At 44.4% G+C, this 13,249-nt stretch overlaps 1 protein-coding gene across 1 annotated transcript in view; it reads left to right on the top strand.

Moving 5' to 3' along the window:
- LOC126259252 (clavesin-1-like) overlaps positions 1–13,249 on the top strand; it is a 261,047-nt gene that overhangs the window by 162,978 nt on the left and 84,820 nt on the right. The gene's annotated exons all lie outside the window — the stretch shown is intronic.

Below are 13,249 nucleotides of genomic sequence, written 5' to 3'. Positions count from 1 at the left end.
GTCCCCATGTTGACCTCGGAGGGTCGACCCAGCGACCTGCTGTGGACTGGAGTGCTGGCGCCACATCTGCTGCTACGTGTAGCACGTGGTGTGACACAACCCATCATCCACGAGAGCTGTCACACTTTAATGCCTTGTTATTGAACTGGCGCCTAATATGCAGCTGTTTGCCTCTGTTTTGCTAACGCCCTGCTCCAAGTCATGTACTCATAACACCTGGATTGGGTCAGTGTACCCCATCTGCCTGTAGCTTGACCCATGCACACCGCTGTGTTTACTCTTTTCAGCGGGTCTATGGCCCAGCATTGGACTGCTAACACGGAAGATACCACGATATTATAGGAGGAGAAGGCGTACCCACCTTACAGTTTATAAAACAGTAGACAATGTTTCTATTAATGCCAAGAACTATATAGGCGCACAAGTCGTCCTGCATGGTCCGTCAGTGTTCTGTGTTTGAGTTCTTAACTTTACCCATAGCAACAATGATACCATGGGTAAATCATATTACCTGTCCTCGATGCTATGGTTCTGAGTACTAGGAATCATCACTCTGAGGACTATGAATCATCGTAAAGTAAATCAATCTGAATCTTTGTCAGTCTGGGTAAAAGGTATTGGCAATTGTAGAAAATTTAACTCATGCATGATCTCACTCGTTATTATAGAAATTAAATAAATTGTTGCCATTGCTTAAATAATTAATGAGCATATTGCATCAGCCACATGGGATACACTCTGTGTGCGTGTTGACCTCATTACGCAACCACTTATCACTCTGTGTTTACTAACAAGCAAGTGGATACGCATGCTGCTACTTCACAACTGCTGGTAGGGTAACTTAATGTCAACAGGCCTGTGCCTGGCTGTAACTTGTGCACTCAGAAATAATTTACCGAAGCTAACCTTTTCCCATCTTAAACGGTCCCCCCCCTCCCCCCTTCGGAAAGACCTGGTCCCCTGGTCGACCTATAACTACTCTTAAACTGTTTGGGACAGCACGTACTTACGACGTATTTACTAATATTATTATGAGACTTAGATGTGATCTAGTCCCCCTAAATCACAGACGTAAGACTAAACGCGAAAATTCCTTACTGGATTATCACTCCACTTAATGCTCGATCAACCACTTACCTACCCAACTTACGCCCTTCGTATCCAATCCACTGAGATTTGGACTACCATCGGTACCCTCTAGGGATTTTCTCTCCGCCTTATCAGAATGAAAACAACACACAATAAAGTGGTACTTGGCACAGAGGTGCTCAAAACGATCGTTACTTGTCGTTGCCTTGCCCTATATTGAGTCACATGCTGCACAAGCTGTTCAGCTGATATGCGCCACTCTTTCTCCGCAATTAACTGGTTTACGGATCTCAACAGACCTGACTCCAAAGTTTGATTTAACAAGGTCAGATTCTGCCTTGGTAAAGTTCTAAAGTTGTTTGTGGCCAGTACAGGTGTGGCTGCGTAACTTTCAATTGCGTGGTTCATGAAATCGACGCTGGCAGGTGGAAGGTTTGTCCCATTATGTTACACTTACTCCCAGTGATTAAAATTCTGCTTCCCTCGAGTTTCTATGCGTTTCGCTTCTGCAGATACTCCTTGCCCAAACAACTTGCTACTACTGTAAAATTTTCGTGGATGGAGAAGATCCTGCGCATCCCGACACATTGCAAGTTCAATTTTGGCTCCACGATGTCCTTTGGACAGCCTGTTTCTCTCCTCCTGGCTAAAAATAACTGCACCGTGCATGTGTCCGGACTGGTGCTTCTCACCCTGGCTGGACACACCACTACCCTCCCTCTAGGGCAGCTTCGTAATTTCTCCCTTGTCATCTCGGCGTACCGGCTGTTAACTGCCAAGATCAGCAACACCTCCTAAATTTTTACCTCTACAAACTTGTTCTACGCTCTTCTTTTCAGTGATTTGAGGACAGGGATCACCATCACACTTCCTCCCTCTTCAAAAAGACTGCTGTCCCCCGTAGGCTCGCAAAATTCGAAAACACATACAAGGTACGAAAATACTATGCATAATTAATCTACACAGACCCAGTCATACATAACAAGAAAACAAAAAACTACAAATACTTTACTACTTTCTGGATCGCATAGCATTCGGTACATCATACTGTACTTTATCTCCCAGGTTTTCCTTGCGCTTAACAGCTCTCGCCGCTCTCTCTTTCTTCCTCTTCCCTTCCTGTGACATGCCTGGAAACACATCTGGACAACCCATAAATGGCTGAAACTGCCCAATATGTACTATCGTTGTTCTAGTTAGCAGCTGAAGCTTAAAACTGACGGGGGATGTGGTTTCAACTATTTGGTATGGCCCTTGATACCGCGCGACGATCTTTTTCGTTTTCCCTTTTGGCTTATAGGGGCTCGATAACATAACCCATTGTCCTGCTCTATACTACGATAAACTTCCTTTCCGCTTCACTGCGTCTTCCTGCCTTTCTAAAGCGTTCGTATTTGCCTTTTGTATTCGTTTTCAAACATCCCGAATTGTTCTCGCGAATTGACGTACAGATTCACTGGTCCTTCCTTCCTGTAGCTTCACTAAATCAAACGGTGACGGCATTTTCCGCCCTACACTACCTCATATGGACACAAACCGGTATTGATATGGACTTCTGCATTTTATGCGCATACAAAATGCTTCAAATACTCGTCATACTGACGGTGATGAGAAGCCACATAAAAACTCAGCATCTTCCCGATTGCTTTGTGTACCCATTCTGTCCTTCCGTTCGCCTGTGGCTGCAACGCGCTCGTCCTCAACTTCTTTACGTTCAGCAATTTACACAGTTCCTTCATTAAATCGGAAACGAAGTTGGTTCCTTGGTCATTAATTATTGTCTCTAGTACACCAAACTTCAAAATCAAGTTATTTACTAATGCTTGCGTGACCTTTGCTGCCTGTTGATTTGGAATAGGCACTATCTCCACGTACTTCGAAAAATCGTCTATTATTGTCAGAACGATTCTGTTCCCCGATGGTGTTCGACCGAAATGACCTAAGACATCGACTCCCAACATATAAAATGGACATGTCGCTTTCGGCAATCGTTGTAGCTATATCCGTTTCCTACTCAAGTCTGCTCTATGCCCACATGGTATACAATTCTTGACGTACTGAACCACATCCACTTTCCTACCTTCCACCAATACGTCTCCGCCACTCTCCTATTCGTCGCTCTACACACGCCATGACCAGATAACATATGATCATATGCTTCCTTTAAAACCTCATCTCTTAGTTTCGCTGGCCCTATTACCCTTGGCCCTAACTTCGTTTCTCTGCACAGAAGACCGTCGTACATATTAAATTGTGGCTGTGTCCGATACAATTTACAATCGTTGTCAGCATCCTGTAATTCTTGCCATACTGCTAGGTCATAACCTATGACTTCTACTTTTATCACCTTTCTACTCAGTGCATCCGCATTACCGTGCTTCTTCCCAGGCTTGTGCACCACCTCGTAGCCGAATTCACTAAGCCAGTCTAGCGAGCCTAGTGGACAGATCCTTCAAACCCAAAAACCACTACAACGCAGCATCATCTGTCACTACGCGAAATCTTCTCCCATATAAATAACATTTAAAATAAGGGATTCCATAGATTACGCTAAGCATCTCCCTCTCTGTTGTTGAGTAATTCCTCTCTGCTGCATTCCACTGCCTAGACGCATAGGCTACAGGATGTTCTTTCCCATCAATTTCCGACTAAGAACCCACCCTAATGCTTGATTCGATTAATCGCATGCTTGAATACATTCCTTTTCAAACTCTGGATACACAATAACTGGACTTGATGTTAACACTTCTTTCAGTTTGTCAATCGCTTTCTGACACTCTTCTGTCCACTCAAATTTCACACCCTTCCGTAACAATCGCGTCACTGGCTGTGCCACTTCCTTAACTGTTTTCGGCTCCCGAAAATCCATTACAGCCTGTACCAACCTCGGAGCTTTTCGCACTCCGTCCTTATTGATGATATGATCTAAATATTTCATATCTTCCAATGCAAAATGACACTTCTCCAGGCTCAGCATCAAACGAACTGCTCTTAACCTCATAAAGACTTCCCTTTACCGCTGTCTATGCTGCTAAATACTACTTTTAACACTATAAATGTCATCTAAATTGACAAGTCACTGCCGTGGTTCCAAACCCCTCAACACACTGTCTAAGAACCTCTGAAACGTTGCTGGAGCGTTTTTGAAAACGAATGGCATTCTGATGTACTGCTAATGCCTCCCAGAGTAGAGAAAACAGTATTTGGACGATCCTCTAGAGCCATCTCTAACTGATGATAACCGCTTGTCATATCTATCGTAGAAAAGTACTGGTACTGCCATAAGTGATCCAAAGTCTCCGATATGTTTAGAATGGGGTATGCGTCCGTTACTGTCTTATTATTGAGTTATTGGTAGTCACAATAGAACCTGTATTTCTTAGTTCCATCCGTAATTTTTTTTTAGGCACAACGACAATGCCTGCTCCCCAGCAACTATTACTATGCTCTATAATACCATCTGAAAGCTGTTGATCAATGAAATCCACATTCGGTTGCAGATACCTCGGTATTCTTTATGGTTTACGGTAAACAGGTGCTTCGTTACATGTTGGTATCCTATGTTGAACTAATGGAGTTGCTGGTAACAACCCTCGCGGAAAAAACAAATCTTTAATTTCCCACAACAATTCTTCCATATGCTCTTTTCCTTCTCCTTTGTTACGCAACGCAGTTCTATCGGCAGTTTGTGGTTGATCGCTACACCTACCTTCCGGACACCAGTCTTCATCATCTGGTACATCCAAATTCGCTACTAAAACTCGTTTCCTCAAATTCGCATCTGCAGCGCAAATATTATCCACGTTCACAGGGATAACTCGCTTGTCGTTTCCCTCTTGTACGCGTACAATACTACGTTTCACAAAACAACCTAATGGATCCAAAAATTCATTATCCTCCAATGGTACACATACTGTACCCACAGGTAGATTCGACTCTACACTTACCCGAAGCGACTTCCCGGTGCCACTAGGCACACACTCATGCGAATTAAGCCTTAATGCTAATCTACGCGGTTCAATAGGTTCGTTCATTATGTTGAACGCCCCTCGTGTCAGCTTTGCATCGACAACAGTTTCCCCTAACTGAAATAACATTCCACCGAGATCCACATTCGTTGTCCAAGGTCAATTTTGGCATGTGTTGATGCAAGAAATCTACTCCTAGGATTATGTCGATGGACTTTCTCTATGTGAAAGTCAAGTCTCACCGACCCCAAAGGTGTGACCTCCTTATCCCCCACTCCGCGCAACCTATAACGTGGTGGGTCTAACTTCCTTAATCCCATTAAACTCTTAATAGCCACTGACACTTGCACCCTGCGTCCAACAAAATCTTAAACCATTTAGTTCCTAAGGATCCTACAACTGAACATTCCACCTCTGCATACTTATTTGTAATGTTGAAATTAAATAGAAGCTCCCTTAGGTGGATCTTGGGCCCCCTCTGCCGTTTAACAATTGTCTACCTCTACCTACTTCACTTCTCCATCCTCTATGCTGCTGATTTCTACCCCTTCCTTTATTCCTCGGTGACTGGGTTCAGTGCCTCTGCACACGTCCCGTGCGACCACACTCATAACATATTATACCCACTGTGAAACTTTGTCTACCACATACCCCATTGCCACGTCTATTTCCTCACATTGGATAGCCGGCTGAATGGACGAATGCAAATCATTCGGAGTCCCATCACACACTTTCCGCTACATATGCACCGGTAACCCCCTCAAAAACACATCGAGGACCCTTTTCTCGGCCTTCTGCAACAGAACTCCATTCGCTTCATCGCTGTGACCCAACTCGTAGGTATACTCGTTAATTTCTCTTATCCTGTCCGCAAATTTCTCTACCGTTTCCCCCTGCCTGCCTCTTCGTCATTGTACTCAACCTCTCCCTGAAACACCGAGCGCTATTCTGTTTCTTTTACCTCTGTAAAAGCCCCTCCTTCAACAGCTGAAACTGTCCTACCCTCTTTAAGGCCTCAGAAGACCTTACATATGTCTTTGCTTCGCCAGTTAATCTAATCTTGGCTACATGTAACAACTGTTCATCAGACCAACCATTCATCACAACTGAAGTTTCCAAGTCCTCCACAAACGAACACACATACACTGATGCCTTGCCAGAAAACGGAATAATCAAACTCGTGGTGGCTGAATCAGTCTCCTGCTGCAGCACCCTAGGCAACAACGACTGATCCGATACGGTTTCCCACTCACTTCTAGGTGTGCATGCGCTTTGGAACTGCGTTTTGTCCACTGCCAATTGTGCTACCTTTTCCGACAAAATCCATACTGCTTCTTGTTCCAACGCACCTTGCGTCCCTGACTCTGCCATTGTGTTGCTTTCGTTGCCAAAAAAATTGGTTCAAATGGCTCTGAGCACTATAGGACTTAACATCTGAGGTCATCAGTCCCCTAGAACTTATAACTACTTAAAACTAACTAACCTAAGGACATCACATACATCAATGACCGAGGCAGGATTCGAACCTGCGACCGTAGCGGTCGCGCGGTTCCAGATTGTAGCGCCTATAACCGCTCGGCCACTCTGGCCGGCTTTCGTTCTCAGTTAGTCCCAAAACAAACATTTGAGTACAAAAATTACCTGACTTCCTACAGCTCCATATCATCATAACATCATCATACACCAATACAAAAGTAATGAAATGCCACGAAACACAACATTTTACTGCCTCAAACAAACACTTATTCTGACAAAAAAAATATATATGCCTATGACAAACATCTAAAATGGCCTGCCAGGAGCCATACTCAATACACAAACAAAATAAAGGAAACGTCCAACACTCAAAACGAAAAATCGTTCAACACTCACCACATTTTGTGACTGTAATGCAGGCGGTGGGTTTGAACATCATACTGTGCAGATGTCGCCCACTATTCTGACACCAAATGTAGAGGCGTGTTGGATGTGGATGGAAACTGTCAGGATGCACTGTATTAAAACTCATCCGCATTTCCTAAGTGATTTATTATTTCCAGCTACAGTGCCCCCATTGCTCTCAGTCTGCATCACTGTGTTCCACAATGCTGAGGATGCCACTTCGCTGTCTGCGAAACAGCTTGGCGTAGAATCGCTGCCTCAGCGACCAGTGCAACGCCCTATGGTGTGTTGGCCTTGTACGGCTGCGGAGTTATCACAACATCAGGCTGTGCTGGCTGTCAACTCAGCAGTCTTCATCCCTGCTTGCCTTAGCGCCGCTAGGTGGGAAGCCGCTACGTGGCCCCTCAGCGTGCATCCTCACCTCCTCACCTGCGTGGCTAAGATCGCGGCAACACCAAGCGCCCATGATCCAGCGTCCAAATCTGCAGCCCTCGACTCGGGATGCCTCTGTGTTGGAAGCCAACAAGACTGTCCGCAGTACTGATCCATGGTGTGGCCCGTCGGTGGCTGGCTGCAGACCCTGCATTGGTCTCAGAGGGTCCAACCAAGGACCTGCCGTGGACTGGAACACTGGCGCCCCATCTGCTGCTGCGTGTAGCCAGTGGTGTGACACATCCTGATGTCTGGGAGAGCTGTCACACCTGAATGCCTTGTTAGTGAACTGGTGTCCATTTATACGCAGCTTTTTGCCTCTGTTTTACTAATGTGCCGCTCTGAGTCTTGTACTCATAACACCTGAGTTGGGCCAGTGGTCCCCTTCTGCTTGTAGCTTCTGCCATGCAAACCACTTTTCAGCAGGTCTACGACCCTGTGATCTTCATTCTACTTCGCAACCGCTGGTAGCGTAACTTACTGTCAACAGGCCCACGCCTGGCTGTAACTTGTGCACTCAGAAATATTGCACTGAAGCTAACCTTTTCCCGTATTAAACAGTGGTGTCGCCACATTGTATATCCTCTCTTCTCTGGTCATAATCACTTATTTCTTCCCAAATAATAAAACTCATCTATTACTTAAAGTGTTTCCTCTTCTAATTTCCTCAGTATCACCTGATTTAGTTCTACTACAGTCCATTTACCTCGTTTTGCTTTTGTTGATGGTCATCTTATATCATCCCTTGAAGACACTGACCACTCTGTTCAACTGCTCTTACAAGTCCTTTGCTGTCTCTGACAGATATACAGTGCCATCAGCAAATCTCAAAGTTTTTATTTCTTCTCCCTGAACTTTAATTCACACTCCAAATTTTTCTTTTGTGTCCTTTATTGCTCGCTCAGTATACAAACTCAATAACATTGGCGATATACTACAATCTCAGGTCGCTCCTTTCTATGACAAAATAGTAAGCAACCAGTTGCACAACATAAATTTAATTTCTTTACCAATTTCAGGCACTTAGTGTCCTTCTTCAGAAGGTTATACCTACTGCATTATTTGGGAGTGTTAACAATAAGATGCATATAGCAAAATTGTCTTCTCATCAACTGCTTACCTTTCACGCCCCAAGGCTGTTATTAGTTTTATGACATAGAAGCCTTAAACATGCTTTCCAAAATGCAAACTATACTTAGACATGGAAATGTACCACTGGAGTATATACTGTAGAATTTTTGACACTAATCTGGTGAATATCTGTATATGTGGGAACTGGCTTGCACTTTCTTTTACACAGCGGATGCATTTCCGAAATATTGCGACATTACATTACTTGATGAGTCTTACACTGTCTTTTCACGCACTCAACCTCAACTGTGCTCTGGATAGTCGGTGTAATCGTCGATGTTTCTTGCTACTTGTGTATCTTGCGTACATTTTACAATTTTCCTACATGTTAGGCGTTGAAAACAGTTAATTTATACTTTATTGCTTTTTTGTAACATTGGAAACATATACTGATAACAGAGACAATTACTCATAGTTTTAAGAACAAACTGCCAAAGTTCCTACAAAGCAACCATGAGCTGGTGTCAATAATAGTCTGGCACAAATCATGATACAAATATCGAAATGTGCTCATCTTCCTCAATGCAGGAATCTACTGGTAACAGGAGCACCTGTTTTCTACAGTGCAGCCATCTGCTAGTTACAGGAGCACCTAGGTTGTGAAACAGATCTTGATTTTATTTTGCATCCTCAAATTTTGAAGGACAGTTTTAAAGGTAAAACTCATTTTCAACAAATGGAAATTCCTAGTTCATTATTTAAATTTTGTGTTTTAGTTATTTACAGAGAAATATGCTGTCTATTCGGTCCATTATTCCATGGCACATGAACTTTACCAATGTGGCTGGCGATCCTGTACTTAAACGAACTTGTGGAAGTCAGTAATGCAAACATGGTTGACATAATTTTCCATATTTGAGATGCTTGCTTGGCTGCCAAGCAGGCCCACGTGGGGGAAGGGGGCATGGCGGTACGCTTTGTAGCATTATGTTACTAGCAGACTTTTAGTGACATGAGCCCGGTTTTTTCTCGTGTCAATAGTAAAACAAACAACCTCGGCTTCCACTTGAGATTTACATAGTGAAACAGGCCCATCCGCAGACAACAGTATAAAATGACGAACTATCATCTTAAAGTTGTGAGAACGTGGTGGTTTGAGCAGAATGTGTTCAAAATGGTTCAAATGGCTCTGAGCACTATGGGACTTAACATCTATGGTCATCAGTCCCCTAGAACTTAGAACTACTTAAACCTAACTAACCGAAGGACAGCACACAACACCCAGCCATCACGAGGCAGAGAAAATCCCTGACCCCGCCGGGAATCGAACCCGGGAACCCGGGCGTGGGAAGCGAGAACGCTACCGCACGACCACGAGATGCGGGCAGCAGAATGTGTAATCAGTATCCAGGTCACTGCAGAGATGTCACCAACTTTGTTGAACCAAATAGGTGGATCAAGTCGGCTGTGACTTAGGAAAAACATACCACACAAAACTAATCATTCAGGCCTAACACATTCACACTTAACTCGTCGTCTGTACGGTAATTTGTCCTAAACATAGCGTCATCAAGTTCGGTATTAGCACTGTGACCAAAAATTAGCAACTAAAAAGTTCCTGTTGACTGCTTAACGTAGGAATACCTGTACCATAACGAAATAGTCTCCGGTAGTTCTCTACAGCTTTTTTTTCGTTCTTTTTACCTCGCAGGACACAGTCTTACACTTAAAAGATAGCTGTGAATTATGCGGAACTGGTGTCAGGCATGTATGTGGTCCTCGATCTCTGACGGAAACCGTGGCCGTGAACTGTGTGTATGTTCCATGTGGAATCAGTGCAGTGAGATGCTTTCGATAAAACGTGGCAAAATCGCAGGAAGGAACTGCCATGTTTCCCCATAACCAGTATGTGAACTAACCTGCTCTATATGTTAGCGTATATATGGAGACTGTCCAACGTTCGTATACGGAATGCTGGACCACTCGCTACTCAACCGACAAGAACTAGCGACGACCGTCACTCCGCGTCAGTGACAATCAGTTAAAAACAGGGCAGTAATTACGCAGTTAACTACATGCAATGCACGTCTGAAGCCGGGTACCTCGCAAAAAACCATTGCTCACAAGGCAACTTTGTCCAACTTCAGCCGACCAAGAAGTACAGAAACTGAACATGTTGATGTGATCCGACAGTTGGCTATTTTGCCTCTTATCAAATCACGCAAGGCGTAGAGCGCACTGATTTGCGGAGGATAATGCTCAGGCCGGAGGTTAGCGTTGTTTTGGGGAAGGGTTTAGTACGATGTGACTTGGGCCCACTCATTCAGACTGCCGCGAATGTGAACCACGAGATTTGCTGGAACACCCTGGACGACCAAGTGTTGTCCTAGTCACCATATCTTCTTCATTGGTGCCCGCCTCTGTATCCGAAGCTGTTAACGCCCTCTAGTGCTGTGTCGCTTGACTCGAAAGTGGACCACTTAGAATCCTGGTGGTGGATGGAATTTCAGCTGCCAGTGTTAGGCCGGGAATGAGAGGACAGGCAATGTCATAAGGATCCTGATCGCCAGTCTTTGCGCAGTGCTGTGAATTTATTCCGAACTCCTCCACAGTCATGAAATCAGATCATGTCTCACAGTTGATGGTGACTCGTCTTCCAGATAGAGACGTTAATCTCCCTGACCCCTTATCGCTATTCGATATCAGTAGGCTGCGTATCGGCACCAGGTTTAGCCTTCTGTCTTCTCTCGCCAATACACAAAAGGGAAACTTTGCACCAACTGTACACAGATCCAGTACAGTCACGTACACGCAGCATATGCGATTCGACACAATCTCCACGTTCCGTGAAGAAAGGGTAGAATGGCAATGGACTCAGCCAGCCGCTGGCCACTGAGCACCGGTCACCGAGAGCTGGCCGTAGCCAGTGGTCTCCAAGTTTCCACGTACTTTTGAACTGCCCAGTCGTCTGTATGAAGATGAAAACGTGGGTGAAACTGGAGAAATTGTCTAGGGATCAAGTGAGAATATCGCTGTTTTCATCCTAATAAAGGACCACACTACCAAATAATCGGAGATGATGTCACTGTAATTGTTCTTCAGTATGGAAAATCGTAACGAACTTCTTCAGAATTTTCAACCAGCATGTTCAGAATACGCAAGTATTAACACTGTCAGAGCTTCAACGTCACCACATATGAATCATGCTCACAATCATGCAACCGTACGTAACTGATCATATACATATTCGTAGGAAAATAATTTTCAGTCTTTAAAAATATTTTCCGATGTTTCACTACAAAACAAAACTTCAAAAAATTGTTGTAATCATCAAAAAATCGTTGTAATCATCAAAAAATTATGGCTTTTCTTTTTTCACGTGTTGCTAGGCACATATGTCTATCTAACGAACTATTACAGAGACCTTTTATCATCAGATCTACGACATAGTTAAATTGGGAGATATTTAACCTGAATGAAATGCGGAATGATTGCCTTCCTTCAGTAAATAACAATTGTTAAGTGACGTAAAGAACCCTTCGTCAGATCTTGTCCTGAATAAGTAACGTCTTCCTGCTGGAGTAGAATGCCTCCTTCTTTGGCGTCTGCTTCAAGCAGAAAGCACAACAATAAATAGCCGTCATTCATTTTGAGAAACGTGCATCTAAATGGTCAGATTCGCAATTCTCTGACATAGATAGAACAGTCATCATAGTGATTTAGTGTTGTTCTTGTTTAGTGTATTTACCAGACCTAGTAATATAAGGGTCGTGAATGGCATCACATAATGAGTAATCACTATAGAGGACGCACCACGTAATCGATTGAAACAGCTTTACGAGCATCCGACCCAGTTTGAAAGGGGCCAAACATGAGTGTCTATTTTGTCGGTCGGTCGAATCGTGCAACATTAAGATTTGTGGGTCATTCGGCTGTGACACTTGCCTGATGTTTGAATGCGTGGGAACGTGAGGGCAGACACACACCTCGTCATGGTTTCAGTAGACCGCGCCTGTCCCTCAGAAGTGAGGACCACCATATTGCGCACCAGGCACCGAGTAACAGGCTCCCTGCAAAATTCTGTGTCCCGTCGAAAAGCGCGGATGCTGGCGAAAACACGGCCAAATAGTTACCGTAACACATGTAGGCTGACTTTAACAACACAGTCTGTACAAATGGTGGCTTTTGTAGCGGTCGAGAGCGAGAAACGCGGTCTCCTGACGGACAGCTTCACGTAGTGTTCAGCTATGAGTCGAGAATTCCACTATTCCGGGTTACCACCTTCGGCGAGTGTGTAGGCAACCTGGGGATAGGTCCCAATCATCGAAAGACTTGGAGAGGCACAGCGGTGTTATTCCTCGAATTATGGTGTGGGGAGCCATCTGGTAAGGCTTCATGTCATGGCTAGTAGTGATTGAGAAAACTCTGACAGCACAATGCAATGTCACGGACATCCTACGCCCTCCTGTGTTACAGTTGCGTGGTGCCATTTTTCAGCTGGACAACGCTCGTCCACACACGGTTTCTGTCTCTGTGAAAGATCGTGTAGTGCTGAGGTACTCCCAGGCACAGGAAGATCCCCATATATTTCCCCCGATTGAACGTGTGTCCAAACCAGATCGGACGTCAACTCCGCCATCATCCGGGATCAAAGCACCAGCCACAAGAGGTGAGTGCCAGCTTGCCACTTTTGTGGCACCCTAACCCAGTCATTGCATGCATCCAGGCCACAGCCGGTGTAATTACTGCCGTTGTAAATTTGACTAGGTATTGTAATCATTGGAGTAACTTAACATATCCTTTTAACC

Source organism: Schistocerca nitens, chromosome 5 (assembly GCF_023898315.1).
Source record: "Schistocerca nitens isolate TAMUIC-IGC-003100 chromosome 5, iqSchNite1.1, whole genome shotgun sequence".
Lineage (NCBI taxonomy): Eukaryota > Metazoa > Arthropoda > Insecta > Orthoptera > Acrididae > Schistocerca > Schistocerca nitens.
Note: the sequence above shows the minus strand (reverse complement) of the source record. Positions and strands in the feature narration are given on the sequence as shown.